The 16,485-nt window shown below is 47.9% G+C and overlaps 5 non-coding genes across 5 annotated transcripts; 4 read left to right on the top strand and 1 right to left on the bottom strand.

Moving 5' to 3' along the window:
- Positions 1-1,170: 1,170 nt before the first annotated feature.
- Positions 1,171-1,242, top strand: Trnac-gca. Its single transcript has one exon. It is a non-coding gene; the product is annotated as a tRNA-Cys (tRNA).
- An 865-nt stretch (positions 1,243-2,107) lies between these two features.
- Trnac-gca lies at positions 2,108-2,180 on the top strand. Its single transcript has one exon. It is a non-coding gene; the product is annotated as a tRNA-Cys (tRNA).
- Positions 2,181-4,504: 2,324 nt separating this feature from the next.
- Trnac-gca lies at positions 4,505-4,576 on the top strand. Its single transcript has one exon. It is a non-coding gene; the product is annotated as a tRNA-Cys (tRNA).
- A 6,290-nt stretch (positions 4,577-10,866) lies between these two features.
- Positions 10,867-10,938, top strand: Trnac-gca. Its single transcript has one exon. It is a non-coding gene; the product is annotated as a tRNA-Cys (tRNA).
- Positions 10,939-13,788: 2,850 nt separating this feature from the next.
- On the bottom strand, positions 13,789-13,860 carry Trnac-gca. Its single transcript has one exon. It is a non-coding gene; the product is annotated as a tRNA-Cys (tRNA).
- Between the last annotated feature and the right edge of the window lie 2,625 nt (positions 13,861-16,485).

Here is a 16,485-nt window from a genome sequence, read left to right as displayed (position 1 = left end):
TCACTGCTTATTGTTGACACCTCTTGAGCTTTGTGATGGCCAGGAGGGAAGCATTCTTTTTTTTTTTTTTAATTAATTTATTTATTTATTTGAGAGCGACAGACACAGAGAGAAAGACAGATAGAGGGAGAGAGAGAGAATGGGCACGCCAGGGCTTCCAGCCTCTGCAAAGGAACTCCAGATGCATGCGCCCCCTTGTGCATCTGGCTAACGTGGGACCTGGGGAGCCGAGCCTCGAACCGGGGTCCTTAGGCTTCACAGGCAAGCGCTTAACCGCTAAGCCATCTCTCCAGCCCGGGAAGCATTCTTTTTAAAAAAGTATTTTTATTTATTTGAGAGAGAGAGAGAATAGGCATGCCAGGGCCTCCAGCCACTGCAAATGAACTCCACACGCATGCGCCACCTTGTGCAGCTGGCTAACATGGGTCCTGGGGAATCAAACCTGGGTCCTTTAGCTTCGCAGGTGAACGCCTTAACCGCTAAGCCCTCTCTCCAGCCCCCGTAGGAGGTATTCTTGATGAAGGGGCTGACTGACAACCTCAGCCTTGATTCCCACACCTGCCACCTCAGCCTGCACTCCCACCACTGAACCCCAGCCCTAGATACAGAACTTGGTGGACTGACCTAATTCAGATCATGACGATGGAGGCATAAAAGAGCTTACGAAACAAATGAGAATCTTCTCGTGGATTGAAGTGTTGGCGCGTGTCCTGAAGTTGGGTCTCCAGGCAGTTGGTAGAGGATTGACAGTTTCCACAGACTAAGAATAAATGAATTTTATAGTATACTATTAAACCCTTGGGTGTGGTAAGACAAGCGAAACCGCCTGTACCAGACAGCCTGGCTTAGGAGTTCTCAGGTGGGAACCAAAAGGTTTTGCCCAGCCTTGGTCTTCATTGAACTCCAAACGTCAGCTGATCTGCCAACGCGTTGATCATGGCAATTGTAGCTAGATTGGAAGGATGCTCCAGCTACAGACCTCTAGGATGTAACACACCCCTCTGTCCTGGGAACTAGGGCAGGAGGGTACTGGCCAGGAGGAGATACCAGCACACATGGCACAGGGCTGGGCCTCATAAGAGGAAACATGATGGCAGAGCGTGTGGGTTGATGAGCGTCAGGGAGTGGCCTTGCAGGTTTAGAGTGCTTATTAGGCACCCATAAGCAGGAGGGGGTATAGCTCAGGGGTAGAGCATTTGACTGCAGATCAAGAGGTCCCTGGTTCAAATCCAGGTGCCCCCTACTCACTCTTTTTAAAATGCCAGACAATAAAACTCCAGAAGTACTCCAGCACAATGAAGGACCCTCGTCACCTGAGTAAATCCTTTAACCTCCAACAGGTGTGCCCTGAACCCTGTGTTCCTCTCTGGAAGAAAATTACAGAGGGCTGGGTGAGGCCCATAGGGTTATTCTGGTCTTGCTGCGATAGAGCTGTCCTCCAAGGTAGTGACTGTGGGGTTCACTCACTGTGGGGAAGGAGCCTGGCTCCCCCCTCTGGCGGCTCTTCATTTTCTTACTGCCCCAAGGAAAACCTTCCTAACTTCCAAGACGGGACGCTTCTCTCATTCCTTGCTCCCAGCGGCCTCTGCGTAGCCTCCTGCCACTTCTGTGGAGATGTTCTGGTCTATGGGTTTGTGTCCTGTTCGGACTAATGCTCTGTGAGGAACAGTACCCAGCTCTGTGTTGGCAACACGGATGACAGAGGGACCAGCGCCTGACAAGCGTCATGAGTCTGTGGAGTCAATGAATGATGAGCTGAAACAGGGAGCTCTCTGCTGAGGCACTGGCCCGTGGAGGAGGCGCTCCTGGTGCTGCTGTGGTTCACTCAAGGCCCAGGACCAGCAGCTCTGGTCTTGATGACTGTATGTGGGCTTGGAAGAAATGCTACATAGGTGGGCATAATTTGCAGGTGAAGGGTCAGTGCCTTCATTGCACCCCAAGACAGAGGGCCTTCATGGATGCTAATTAAAGTTCACCAGAGAAAAGAGGACTGTAGTAGAGTTTTCCAGTACCTAGAATTTGCATAGAAGACTGGTTGATAAAGACGTGGGTAGTCTGGGTGTGGTGTCAGGGATAGAAAGGTGCTAATGAGAGGTTATACCTCAGTGGGGGTATAGCTCAGGGGTAGAGCATTTGACTGCAGATCATAGAGGTCCCTGGTTCAAATCCAGGTGCCCCCTACCTCTTTCCCTAAAATGTACCTGTTGTTTCCTTTCCTACATTTTCCATCACTTTGATTCCTCTTTCAGAGCAGGGGGTGGGCTGGAGAGATGGCCAAAGGACCCAGGTTCGATTCCCCAGGACCCACATAAGCAAGATGCATGAGGGGCGTACGCATCTGGAGTACGTTTGCAGCAGCTGGAGGCCCTGGTGAGTCCATTTTCTCCCTCCCCCCACCCTGCCCGCTTTCTGGCATTCACTGGAGCCATTCTGACACCTGCCCTGCCAGACTTGTCCAGCCTCTCTGAGAGGTGCAAGGCTGGCAGAATGCGGCCTCTGATTAGACTTCCCCCTCACAGCTTCACACATCCCTCTCAGGGGTGCCTTCAAGGAATCCAACCATGCAATACATTGCCTGGCCTCACAGGATTCTCTTAAAAGCCTGGGCCCTCCTCCATGACCCCACGACGCTTGCCTTCGGCATGCCTACAAAGCCAGGAGCACACGGATGGTGTTGAGTTCTGCTGCAAGCGTGAACCATGGCCTCAGAACCAAATGGGTTCCTGAATCCAGGGACCGGGCAGCTGAATCCAGAACAACACTCCCCTAGGCAGTCTGTGCCCAGCAAGGCCCTGCTTTGGTGCTCTCTCTCTCTCTCTCGCCATATATATATATATATATATATATATGGGTGTGGGTGTGGGTGTGTAAATACGGGTGCATGCATACGTGCTACAGCACGTGTGTGGAGGTCAGGGGACAACCTTGGGATGTTGGTCTACCTTCTCTCTGATTGAATTTGGTCCTGCAAACATCAGACTCGCTGGCCCGGAATTGTCTGGATTCTACCTCCATTGCTGTGGGACTGCAGGCACGTGGGCCACGGCATCCAGCTTTAAATGTGGCTCTAGGGATCTGGACTCCGGTTCTCAGCAAGCATTTTTAACCACTGAGCCGTCTCCCCAGCCCTGGCTCTTTTCACTGAGAGAAAAGGGGTCTTGCCTATTGTTCCAGTGTACTGTGTACATGCCTTCTTCTGAGCAGTGCTAACACCACATGGGCCTGCTTCTTTATCTGTAAGCATCCTGACCAAACTGCTCTTTTGTAAACAGCATGTTTCTGCTCTGCTTTTGGTTCCAGACTCTCACTAGAAACCTGGCTAGAAGCATTCAACACTGACAACGCCACAGACTGAATGCTGTTCTGTCTTAAATTCTCTCCGCTACAGGCCGGGGAGAGAGGTTGTAAGGGGCTAAGAGTACTTTCTGGGAAAACATGAGGGCCTACGAAGGGGCGTGAGCTCCACCCCAGGACCCACATGCACAGCTGGGCATGGCCACATGTGTCTGTAGCCCCGTCCTCCAGGGGATCAGAGGCCTGACAATCACTGGAGCTCACAAAAAACAAAAATAAAATAGCAAGCTGTGGAATCACTGAGAGACCCCTGCTTCAGTAAGAAGGGGCAGAAGAGCAGTGGAACGGGACATGTGAAGCTCTGCTCCGGCCTCCACAAGCAACACCCCAGTGCGGTGAGCACATGGTGACCACATACCCCGTGTACAAAGTGAGGTGAGCACATGGTGAGCCACACACCCTGTGTACAAAGTGAGGTGAGCACATGGTGAGCCACACACCCTGTGTACAAAGTGAGGTGAGCACATGGTGAGCCACACACCCTGTGTACAAAGGCACAAAAATAGTTCTCCACCAAATTAATTAGTTCATTACTTTGTAATTCAGCCTCACTCCATTTTTTTAAGACTTCACAAAAATAGTAAACAAATGTCCTCTAGTCCAATACCAATTTCCAAGAGAGTTCTTTTTTAAAAGATATTTTAATCTGTTATTTATTTGAGACACGAGAGAGTGAGAGTACGGGCACACCAGAGCTTCCTGCTGCTGGAACAAGCTGCAGAGGAGGGCGCCGCTTTGCACATCTGACTTTATGTGGACGCTGGGGAATTGAACCTGGCCCAGCAGGCTTTGCAAGCAAGCACCCATAACCACTGAGTGTTCTCTCCAGCCCCTCAATGGAGTGCTTCTCTCATCTGAAACTTCATGAATAGCCTTTGTTTGACTGGCTACAGCCTTCACCCTGAGGTCCATTCTAGCAGCTGATGCCTTTGCAGGGTGCTGCCTGGCCCTGGGAACTGAAGTCAGGGAGGACATAGGTTTCAGGGCTTCCAAGGGGAGACTTGTGGTTTGTTTCACAGCCCTGTGATGAGTTATCACTGAGTCAGGTCTGGTAGCTCCAATGGGCTCTTATTTTGAAATGGTAACATGTTACAGGTGAACAAGTGACTGTAGAAGTAAAAGACATTTATTAAACCATATATTAGCAGGAGGGGGTATAGCTCAGGGGTAGAGCATTTGACTGCAGATCAAGAGGTCCCTGGTTCAAATCCAGGTGCCCCCTACTCCTGGTTTTGACCTTTTAAAACAAGATGCCTGGATTTCAACTTCTCCTTAGTAGACATCAGCATGTGTGATAGTTAGCAATGACTGTTAACTTGACGGGATCCAGAATCACTTAGGGGACGACCCCCTGGCTTGTCAGTGAAGAAGCGTCTACGTTAGGTTACTTGAGGTGGGAATACACACCCTCAGTAGGGAGGGCGCCATTCCATGGCCTGGGGTCCTACAGGGAATAAGGAGACAAGCTGAGCTCCACCACTCATCACCATTGCTTCCGAGTCAGGTGCAGTGGAGCGAGCTGCGCCATGTCTGCCCCGCCACGGGCACTACAGCTCACACTGAGCGAAAGCTGAGCCCGCCTTCCCTTAGGCTGCTTTTGTCAAGTGTACTGTCACAGCAATGACACAAGTAATTACTGGGCTGGAGAGATGGCTTAAAGTACATGCCTGCAAAGCCTAAGGACCCAGGTTTGATTCCCTAGGATCCACGTAAGCCAGATGCACAAGGTGACGTATGTGTCTGGAGTTTCTTTGCAGTCCGTGGAGACACCGCTGCGCCCATTCTATCTCTCTCCATCTCTGTCTCAAATAAAAATAAATAAATAAATAATTTTAAAAGTAACTAGTAAAACATAATAAACTTTTTTCTGGAATCAATGAATGATTAGGGTGTGCTATGGTGCTCTTATAGTAGTTGCTTTATCATCTCTGCGACAAAATACTAACAGAAGCAACTTAAGGGAGAGGAGACATATTTGGCCTCACAGCTTCAGTTCATCACGCTGGTGAGGTCAAGGTCAAGGCAGCAGGACCATGAGGCCAAAGCTCCTTAATCAGGGCAGAGACGAGAGCAGAGGTGCCAGGAAGTAAGGCCAGATTATAACCTCCCCCTACGTGGCCCATGACTGCAGCTAAGTCCTATTACCAAAGTCTTACAGTCTCCCAAACCAGCTCCGCCACCTGAGGATCAAGTGCTGAAATATGGAGCCTGTGGGGGAGATTTCATATTTGAGCCATAACATTCTGACTCTATCCTTCATAGGTTCATGGGCATCTTGTAATGCAAAATGCATTTTTCTTCTGAGATTCGAGGCAAACTCTTAGCCTTACTCTTAGGCTCTTACTTCCAACATATAATGGCGCAGTGTAAAGAACCTCACTTACAAAGGGAGGAATGGGAGGATAGCAAGGAAAGGTTGAGTCTTCAATGCGAGATCAAAACCTAGCAGGACAAGCTTACACTGCAGCTCCATGTATCTGGGGTACACAGTGAGGTTCAAATGGGCTGCAGTGACCTAGACACTCCATTTCTGCCATATGCAGTACACGTGGCTTCTCTCTGGCCATCCACTCTCGATCTTGGCACCATGTTCCTGGCATCTCCAACATCCCGGGGTCACCATGGTAACATAGGTTCATCTCTATAGCTTCATGCACAGCTCTCCCAAGAGTTCTCTAAAGGGCATCCAACCCAGCTGCAACCGCTTAGCCTCCCAGGCTTTTCTCTGGAATCTTGAGGCAAGCTCCCTGACTACTGTAACTTACATCCTACATATCTGCAAATGCAGGACCACATGGATGATGTCAAGTTCTGCAGCTGGCTCTCAATAGGCCTGGGCTCAACTGGATCATGGCTGCAGAAGACCCTCAGCAGAATTGGGGACAGAGAGTCTATGTGTGAAACCTTTTTATTAATAAAATTAAACAAATTTAGAGCTGGAGAGATGGCTTAGCAATTAAGACACTTGCCTGCAAAGCCAATGGACCCAGGTTGATTCCCCAGGACCCACATAAGCCAGATGCACAAGGTGGCACATGCATCTGGAGTTTGTTTGCTGATGCTAGAGACCTGATGCACACATTCTCTCTCTCTCTTTCTTTCTCTCTCTGTATCTGCCTCTTTCCTTTTCTCAAATAAATAAATAACAATAAAAATATTTTTTAAAAAATCAATATGCTTTAAAAATCACACTTATAGCCTGGCATGGTGGTACACACCTTTAATCCCAGCACTCAGGAGGCAGATGTTGGTGGATCACTGTGATTTCAAGGCCATCTTGAGACAACATAGTGAATTCCAGGCAAGCCAGGAAAAGAGCGATGCCCTACCTTGAAGAAAACAATTTTAAAAAGCTCTCATAGTCTAGATAGATGGCTTAGCAGTTCAGGTGCTTCCCTGTGAAGCCTGAGAACGCTTGTCAGAATCTCCAGGTCCCATGTAGCCAGACACACAGTGATGCAATCATGCAGCCTTGCACGTGCACACAAGGGGGCGCATGTATCTGGAGTTCATTCACAGTGGCTGAAAATTCCTGGCATGCCCATTCTCTCTCTCTCTCTAAAATAATTTTTTTTAAAAAAAGCACTCCCACTCCTTCATCATCAAACTGCACATATTTTACATTTTGCTCCATGACTTTTACATGACTCTCATTATAGGCCTGGATGGAAGCAGTAATAACCATGCCACAGCCTGAATGTTAAACTTTCTTGAAATTTCCTATTTCAAATAAATTGCTCCGTTACTTTTGAATTCAACCTCACACAAATTCTCAGGACACAGGCAGAACACAGCCTTAGTCTTTGTCAGAATGTAACATGAAGGGCCTCTAGCCAAAGTCCACAAAGTCTTCCTGTTCTCATATGAACCTTCATGAGTACAGTTTTTACCATCTGTTTTTCTATCAGAGTTCTACACTTCCACCAGAATCACCCACTAAGCTCTACTCACAGCATTCTAGGGCTTCTCCAGCCTGCATTCGCAAGCTATTCTGAATTTCTCTCACAAACAAGTTCTAAAGGATTTAAGTATATATTTACTTGTGAGGGAAGAAAGAAAGAGAGAGTAAGGAGGGAAAATTATGAATGGGTACATCAGGGTCTCCAGAGACATGTGCTACTTTGTGCATCTGGCTATATGCAGGTACTGGGGACTCAAACCTGGGCCAACCCAGGCTGGCAGACTTTGCAAGCAAGTACCTTTAACCTCTGAACTATCTCCCCAGCCTTCCAAAGGTCTAAGAACCACATGAGCAGGTTAATCACAGACAGGACTCCTCTCTTACGACCAATTTTCTGCACTAAGTTGAAATATCCCATTGAGATTTGAAATTGGATCATTGCATTCAGAGTCCAGGGTATTCACCATTGTTTCATGAAACCACTCCAATTTTCTACATTGCTTTTGCATCACTATGATTAAAATAACTGACAGAAACAAGTTAAGGGAGGAAAGGTTTGTTTTGACTCATGGTTTCAGTCCATCATGGCTGGGATGGTCCAGTGTAGTTATTGTGGTGGGAGCATGTGGTGGGGGCTCCTCACATCATAACACAGAAGCAGAGAGTAGACAGAAGAGCCGAAAGAAGTGAGTATAATCTTCAAAACACTCCACCCTTGAAGGAGTCAGCCAACAGACAGTGGACAGATGCCGGGAGATTTGCCTGGAGATTGCAGACTTTCAGACAACCTTGAGCCATAATCTGCCCAGACATAGCCACTTGCTCCCTCTATCTTAGGCCACAAGAAGTGACAAACAAGTACCTTAAGCATTAAGCCAGCTCCTCAGCCCCCTGTTTGGTTTTTTTTTTTTTATTAGCATACAATATCTACATATGTGAAAAGAATATTGTCTCTGTCAGCACCTTTCACAGCAGGTGTTAATTGTGCTGGAATTCTTGATTTTCAGCTGATGATGCTTCAATTCTATTTTGGGGTGAGAGGCTCCTTTTCCTTCCTGTGACACCATAATTTTCCTGCTTACTATCAAAGACTCAGCCATGAGGAGAAGGAAGAAGGGAAGGCAAAAGGAGACATGACAGATGGCCAAAGGCCCTTCTCGTAATGCCCATAAAGAGGCTGGGGGCAGAGTCCCAAGAGGGAGTTGGGGCAGACAACCATGAGAAGCAGCAGAAGGAAGGAGTGTGGACATGGGCCACTATGGGCCATGACTCATGAGCCAGTATCTTCAGCCAGGAGCGTGAGGAGGCTGCAAGGCCACCAGGAGGAGAGGGGCTGAAAGCCCAAGGAGGAGTCTGCAGGGACAAGAATGATGCGCTCATGGCTAGAGGAGGACAAGGTGGCAGTGAGACCTGTGAGCCAGAAGGGACTCGGCAGGATTTCCCAAACCTAATGATACATCTAATGACTTCAGGAGTTGTAAAGGCACTCGGGATTCTTCCCTTGTCTAGAGGTAGGCATACCCTTCTGTTAATCTCTGTTAACCTCCAGAATCTGAGAGACATCCAGGTTATGGGAACCCACATTCAAGTTGTCTCTAAAGGCACTTCCAACCCTAGATCCCAGTGATTGTTAAAACTGGTACCCTCGTCCAGGGACCAACCAGTGCTAACCATTGGCAACCTGAAATCAGCCATTGGGAGCATTTATACAAAGGAAGTTGGCAGATTCAACTTGTCTCGGGAAACTTTGTCCCTGGGGAGATGAGAACACATGTCTAGTCACCCCGGATAGGCTCAGATGACAGAACAAAAGTACAAGTATGCTAATGACAGTTTAGCGAGTTCACTGGGGTCACTTACAGAGCAGGGAGAGGGCTGGCTCACAGGAGCATGGGTGACCCAGGATATCTACATCACCCAAAAGCCCACCCCGGCATGGGTGACGGCGCCTGAAGCTGCGTCCCTGGAGCCCGCTGCCCACCTCGCAGGCCGCTCACCGGGTGGAGGAGAGTCTGGCACACTACTCGGCTCTCCCACAGGGCACAGCTCCCCAGGGCAGGTAGGAGACTCTGCCCCTGACGGTCGCTTCACTCATATATGACATTTAGGACAGGGTCTTGCAACCACAGCGGTGCGCTCCTGAGTCTCCTGAGCTACGCCTCGCCGGAGGAGGGCTTCCACTGACACACAACCACTGCCCCTCGGTGGTTGCCTGCTGCCCTGCGGCCGTGGGGAGCGGCCGTGTACTTCTTAAAATTTCAGCCCTCCCAGCCTTTTGGATCTCTTGACGCTTCTCCCTTGAGGAGGGAGTGTTTCAATTTGCTTTTTCCTTGCCCTGAAAGACAGCTCGTCAGCACTGCATTTCTAAGGCCATCGGCACAGATGGCCGCGTGTAGAGGAAGAAGGGAGACATGGGGAAGGAGGGGTTAGTATACAGGGCACCATCTGTCCAGTGGCTACCAAATAAGGAAGTGGACGCCCTGGACTTTGTCCATCAGGTGAACATTAGTTTTCCTCACTCAGTAAAGCAGCTTGGGCCACCCCAGATTCAATGTGTTCACTGTTGGGGTTCCAGCTTCCTTTCACATGCGGAGTCCCTTCACATCAGATCTGTGTCCGGGAAGGATGGGAGGAGGTGTAGTTCAGATCGACAGGTAGGCTTCTCTTGCATCTTGTCACCCCGGAGACCCCCTTGGTCCATGCCTCCCTTCATATGAACTGTGATAAAGACATTAGGGTTCTTTATTTCCTTTTGTTCAACTCTCCAGCATCTGAATCCTCTTCACATGTTTTGAGAATGCAAAAAAAAAAAAAAATTTTTTTTGAGGTAGGGTTTCACTGTAGCCTAGGCTGACCTGGAATTCATTATGAAGTCTCAGGGTGACCTTGAACTCATAGCGATCCTTCTACCTCTGCCTCCTGAGTGCTAAGATTAAAGGCATGTGTCATCATGCCTGACTGAGAATCCACAGTTTTATTGAAAGGCATGCTTCTACTTATTACTACAAAAGCCACTAAAGCTTTTTTTAAAGTTTTATTTTATTTATTTGAGTTGGGGGGGCACTTTGCAAGCAAGTGCCTTAGCCACTAACCCATGTCTTCAGGCACTCCCCACTCTTTTGTTTCAAGATAGGGTCTCATTCATGCACAGGCTGAACATGAACTCACTCTGTAGTTCCAGGTTGGTCTCGAACTCACAGCAATTCTGCTATCTCAGTGTTGTAATTACAGAATGCACCGCCATGCCTACCTACTAAAGCTTTTCTTAACTTGTTCTTTATCTCTCAGTATCTGGCAGTGAGGACTCCAGCCTTTGCCCACACTCAGCTACTTAGACACTCAGTGAGTGGAATGTGCGGTGGCGGGGCAGGTGGGAATCCATTCTGGTAGTGCCATAGCTCTGGCATTGGCTGCAAAGCCAACACTCCCTCACGGGCTATGGCTCTGATGTGACCTTGGCTGAAGTCTGTCTATAGCTTTCTTGGATCTGCAGGCCAGCCCGTCAAAGGCCATAAGGAGGCCAAGAATGGACAGAAGTCACAGTGCTCAGTAGTCTGAGGGAGAAGGAAGGCCATCAGATTATTGGTACTAAGCCCAAGCTACAACAAGGAGGGGGCATAGCTCAGGGGTAGAGCATTTGACTGCAGATCAAGAGGTCCCTGGTTCAAATCCAGGTGCCCCCTAATTATGGTGCTTTTTATCACCTGAGTAATCCATGACTTTTCACAGCATTGAAAATTCACATAGTGAACAAGAAAAATAAATAAGGACCTTTCAGTGCAAATTCAACAGCCCAGGGACTTGCAGTCCCATGTGGGAACCACCATAACCATGTTTGTGCTGTGCCTGTCCCTGTTTTGTGACCTGAGTCAGATAATCATGTTCAGCAGGTAGAACTTCTTACAGACCATCCAATGCCCCTGGGCCCCACCAACTAGTGCCAGTATAGCATCTCTATGAGTCCTGGGAGGCTTTTCAACCCATCTGAACCACAAGTTTGGGATCTACACGACCTCTGACTACATCAGGGGATATTGGATAGTTTCCAGAAGATGTGTCTTGGGAAGAAGGTACATGGTAGGCCTGTGGCCTGAGGGGCCTACACAGGGTCTCGGCAGCAAAAGGAGCCCTCTTGTTAGCTCAGAAACCTCTTTTGACCCCATGACAGCCAAATCTCTGTTCCTTCAAGAATACCAATATGGGGCTGGAGAAATGACTTAGAAGTTAAGGCATTTGCCTGCACAACCAAAGGACCTTGGTTCCATTCCCCAGGATCTTTGTAAGCCAGATACACATGGTGATACACATGGTTGCCCACAGGTGCAGCAACAAGGATGGTGATGTCATGGGGCCATCTCTGTGCCAAGCACACAGTAGGTCCTCACCTCAGTTTTATGATGTTATCATCAAGAGATACTGAGTCATTGAGTTCATTTTTAAAATACTCTCCATATATACATACACACACACACACACACACACACATATAAAGATGGACTGGAGAGATGGCTTAGCGGTAAATGCACATACATGCGAAGGCTAAGGACCCTGGTTTGGTTTGATTTTCCAGGTCCCATGTTAGCCAGATTCACATGGGGGCATAGGCAGGGTAGTCTGGTTGCAGTGGCTGGAAGCCCTGGACACCCATCCTCTCTCTCTCTCTCCATGTGTGTGTATATATATGTATATATATACTATATATATGTATATATATGTATATATATATACATATATATACACACACACATATATACATGTATACATACACACACATACACATATAAAGATGGACTGGAGAGATGGCTTAGCGGTTAAGGCACATACATGCGAAGCCTAAGGACCCTGGTTTGGTTCGATTCTCCAGGTCCCATGTTAGCCAGATTCACAAGAGGGCACACGTGTCTGGAGTTTGTTTGAAGTGGCTAGAAGCCTTGGTGCACCAATTCTCACACTCTCTCCCTCCCTCCCTCCCTCCCTCTCTTTATCTCTAATTAATAAATAAATAAAAGTAAAATCTTTAAAAAAAAATAAGAGTAGCAATATGCTGTGGTTAAGGCTAAGGGGCAGTGACTCACTCACCAGAAATGCATTACACTTTCCCAGGCTTAGCCCAGGAAAGTCACTGGGATAAAGAAGAGGAAACAATAGGAGATGGAAAGCAAAGCAAAATCCAGCTGTGCTGTAAAGAATGAGGATGAGGTGCAGAGAGTCCTGAAGGGGAGGAGGGGGGAGAGTCACACCATGCCAGCAAGCCTAACTCCAAAGCCAAAGTGGTGAAATGCTGAGGGGACATATTTGAAGCAAGCTCCAGGTCGAAGGAGGAACATTCATTTGCAGGTCAAGAGATCCGTGGTTCAGTCTGGATTTTCTGTCTGTCTCCTTTTGGATCTAGCCAGTCTAGTACTAACTAAACTTGGGAGTCTTTTAGGTCATTTCTCAGGAAGCTTCTTGGATCTGAGGGGGAATGGCAGCAGGTTCATCCAGCAGGTTGTGTTGTGGCTCAAGGCTGAGTTGGTAATGAAAGCCATGAACTAGTCTTGTGGGGATTTGGTCCTAACACTGGTAAATCAGGTGTGCATGTCTGTACATGTCTCATAATTATGATCTATACCATGGGACATCAAATAAACTTGAAGGCTCCCATTTCCCACCGGAATCCTCTGAGGAGCTTTTAAAAACACTCCTTGCCCCACTCTCAAGTAAAGGACCTCAGAGGTGACAACAGTGAATCCTTGTTCCCACTCCCAACCAGGCACAGCTCTTGTGCCCCTCACTTCTGAAGCTGAGATAGGTGGTTCAGCTGGGAAGTTGGGCCTCAGCATCATCTGTAGGTCTTCCATGGAAACATCTATGGCTTTTCTATAATGCATGTGGCTACAACTTACTGCACATAGAGGTGCTGGGTACAAGCAAGAGAGGTATGGGGTCTTCCTTAGGCAAAAAGATGAGCTTTTAAGGACACATCTTTAAAAAATTCCAATCCACATCTTTTTAGCAATCTTTTCTACTCATTGGTTATGGAATGGGATCCTAGTTTCCCTTCCTTGCTTGAGCCCATGATTCTTATAGAGGACAGAGAGGAGGGAGACCTTGAAGGTCCCAACTCTTCTCTAAGAAGCCCTGGGTGGTCCAGAACCTCGGGCCTGAAGCCTGGTTTGCAGACTTGGGACACAGAGCTGAGATCCAGAAGTACCACTCCATTGAAAAGGCCATGATAATGCTGCTGGATCAACAGCTGTGCCACAAAATGACAAATACAAGAGACAGCAGAGACATACCTGCCTTCACCTGGAGATTACATGCATCTTTCTGGTGAGACTTGGAACAACTTGAAACTTTCTGGAGCTGAGTGGGATCCAGAGGGCTAGAGGAAGCAGGGGCCTGTGCCTTGCCAACTCTAAAGTGCATACACCAAGGGATCTGAGTGCTATTGAGTCTATATTTAGATTAGATTTGATGTGCTTCATGAGTCTCTTCCAGGGGTCTTGGCATTGTAAAGAAAATAACTCAAGTGTCAAAGAGTGTAGCAAAGTAGGGGGCACCTGGACTTGAACCAGGGACCTCTTGATCTGCAGTCAAATGCTCTACCCCTGAGCTATACCCCCACTTCTACATATGCTCACATTAGCACCTCATCAACCACAGCACCACACCCAGGTGCCTATATATTTATAATCAACCTCAATGTCTGCATGGCAAGAGAGTGACAATCATTGTCTAGGGCACACTGTCCTCTCTTATGCCCCTCTCCTACCTTAACCTGTTCTCACCCTCTTCTCTCTGAGGTATGGTGAAGACACAAACCTTTCACCTTGAAAGATACCTGACTGGTGGACTTTCCCTACATCCACAATCAGTAGAGAAGATCTGTGCTGGATCTCCAGTGACCCTCACAGGCAGCCCAGGGACAGCTGCCTCCAAAGATCCCAAGCCTCAAAAAGCGCTCATTATTTCAATACATCATTCATTCATTCAACAAGCAGTCATAGAGCTGGTTAGGTACAGAACCTGCCATTCATGTTGGGGACACAGGCAGATGAGACATTGCCCTTGTTCCTCAGAGTCTTATTCCAAACGGGAGACAAGCCATGGATGTAGTAATTCCACAGTTGTGACAGGAGCCTGTGCAGAGGCTGTGAAGGCAACAGAGTAAGGAGGACCTATCCCACACAAAGGTGTTTGGGTAAAAGCAGAGCCTGTTAGGGGTCAGTGTGGTCACCCATGCCCTCTTTGATGGGGTGGGGGTCTTAAATAAGGCTAATGCAGGCTACAGTTTCTCTGCGACATCTTTATGTTCCTGAAAGCACTGGATCCCCAAAAGTTTCAGATTGCCAGACCTCCCAACACAATGTGGGCATTTCCTTCTCCTGTTACAGTTTCCAGATGAATGGCTGAAGTAGACTTGGGGACATTCAACAGGCAGGCTGAAAGTCAATGACTGGAGAGTTTGTCTGGGTCCTTGCTCACAGGTGCAGCAACAAGGATGGTGATGTAATGGGGCCATCTCTGTGCCAAGCACACAGTAGGTCCTCACCTCAGTTTTATGACGTTATCATCAAGAGATACTGAGTCATTGAGTTCATTTTTAAAATACTTTATTACTCATTTAATTATGAGAGACAGAGAGAGAAAGGAGGAGGTGGACGAGGAGGAGAAGAAAGAGAGAATGAGTGCACCAGATCCTCTAGCCTCTGAAAACGAACTCCAGATGCATGTGCCACCATGTTCATCTGGTTTATGTGGCTACTGGGGAATTGAACCAGGTCCATAGGATTAGCAGACAAGTGCCTTAACTGCTAAGCCATCTCTCCAGCCCCAGGGTCTTTGAGTTCATTTTTATATGGGGACTGACTGAAGAAAGTCGCTGGTGTTGATTAGGTGGTCAAGTCCCATGGGACAAATCCACCTCTGCTCTCCTATCCCCTACAGAGTGCTGGGAAATCCCTAACAACTCAACTGCATTACAGGTGGCCAGCGTGAACTCTGGTCTTCCTCATCCCGCTGAGCAGCAGGTAGCTGGTCTGTAGGGTCTCACCGTAGCCCAGGCTGACCTAGAACTCATTTTTTATCCCAGACTGGCCTCCAGCTCAGAGAAATGCTCCTACCCCACCTTCCTGAGTGCTGGGAGTAGAGGCATGCATGCCACCATGCCCAGTTTAAAACTTTTAAGTTTTTTTTTTTTCTTTTTTCTAGCTGTGACATCTTAAACACAAGGTTAACTGGATACTTATAAAATCAGGTTTGGATTTATTTAAATTTCTCTTCTTCCTGCTTTATAAAATACCCTAAGAGTGCACATCTTTAACGTGCTTTCTCTTATTTGCTAATGTTAGCTACATGGTTGAAATGGTTCTAGTGTGTCTGCCGCTCCCAGAGCTGGAGCAGCGTCAGCTGAGATCTGACCAATCTCTGGGTCTCCAGGCAGTGGGAATGGGAGCAATATCTCCCTCCCATGCAAGCCCCACCCAGGCTGCTCAGCTTAGCTTGGTTGACAAGAGATATTTGGACACTCGCGTTACTATTCATGAAGTTCCGTGCTCTTATAATCCCTGACCTATCTTCACCAGGAAACCAGAGACTGCAGGTGTCAGGCACGGAGGCCTGGCAGCCTCGGGATCTGCCTCAACTCTCAGTTCAGCTGCGTGCACGGGCCGTGGCCGAGGCTGCAATTCTTATTGTACGTCAGGAAAGGCCTGTCATTTGCTCACATCAGGACCAAGCCAGAAACCAGAAATTCTCACAGTACATTCAGAAAATGCCTGTTTGTCTACTTGATGACACTGGAAAAGTCTACATGAAGGCCAGACAGTGGAACATCTGAGCTTGTTACATGTCTCATGCTTTCAACCATTACCTCACACATTGCTCTCAGAACTGCACAGATCTTGCGAGGAGGAGGGCTTGTGGGAGTTTTGAATAAATGTCCTCCAATAGATTCAGGAGTTTTATTAAAGCTTCTTAATTTTCCAGCCACCTGGCTAGAGAAGATGGCACTGGGCAGAGCGTAGCATCCAGCCCTAAGGTGTGGGGGTGGATTTGCAATGCCAGTCTAAAGATATGCAAAGGGCCTGATTCTGCCTGCAGTTCTAAGCATGCCTGTATGTGGTGTGGCTTTGGGGTTTCTGTCTTGGGGCTTGTCTCTTTCTCTGTTTGGTTCTTTAAGAGGGTCTAGCTTCTTCAGCCATTATGGAACTTCCCCACCCTGCCACCTCTGCAGGCTTCAGTAAATA

The sequence above is a fragment of the Jaculus jaculus genome, chromosome 10, assembly GCF_020740685.1.
Source record: "Jaculus jaculus isolate mJacJac1 chromosome 10, mJacJac1.mat.Y.cur, whole genome shotgun sequence".
NCBI classification, from domain to species: domain Eukaryota; kingdom Metazoa; phylum Chordata; class Mammalia; order Rodentia; family Dipodidae; genus Jaculus; species Jaculus jaculus.
This window is presented reverse-complemented; position numbering and strand designations above follow the sequence as displayed.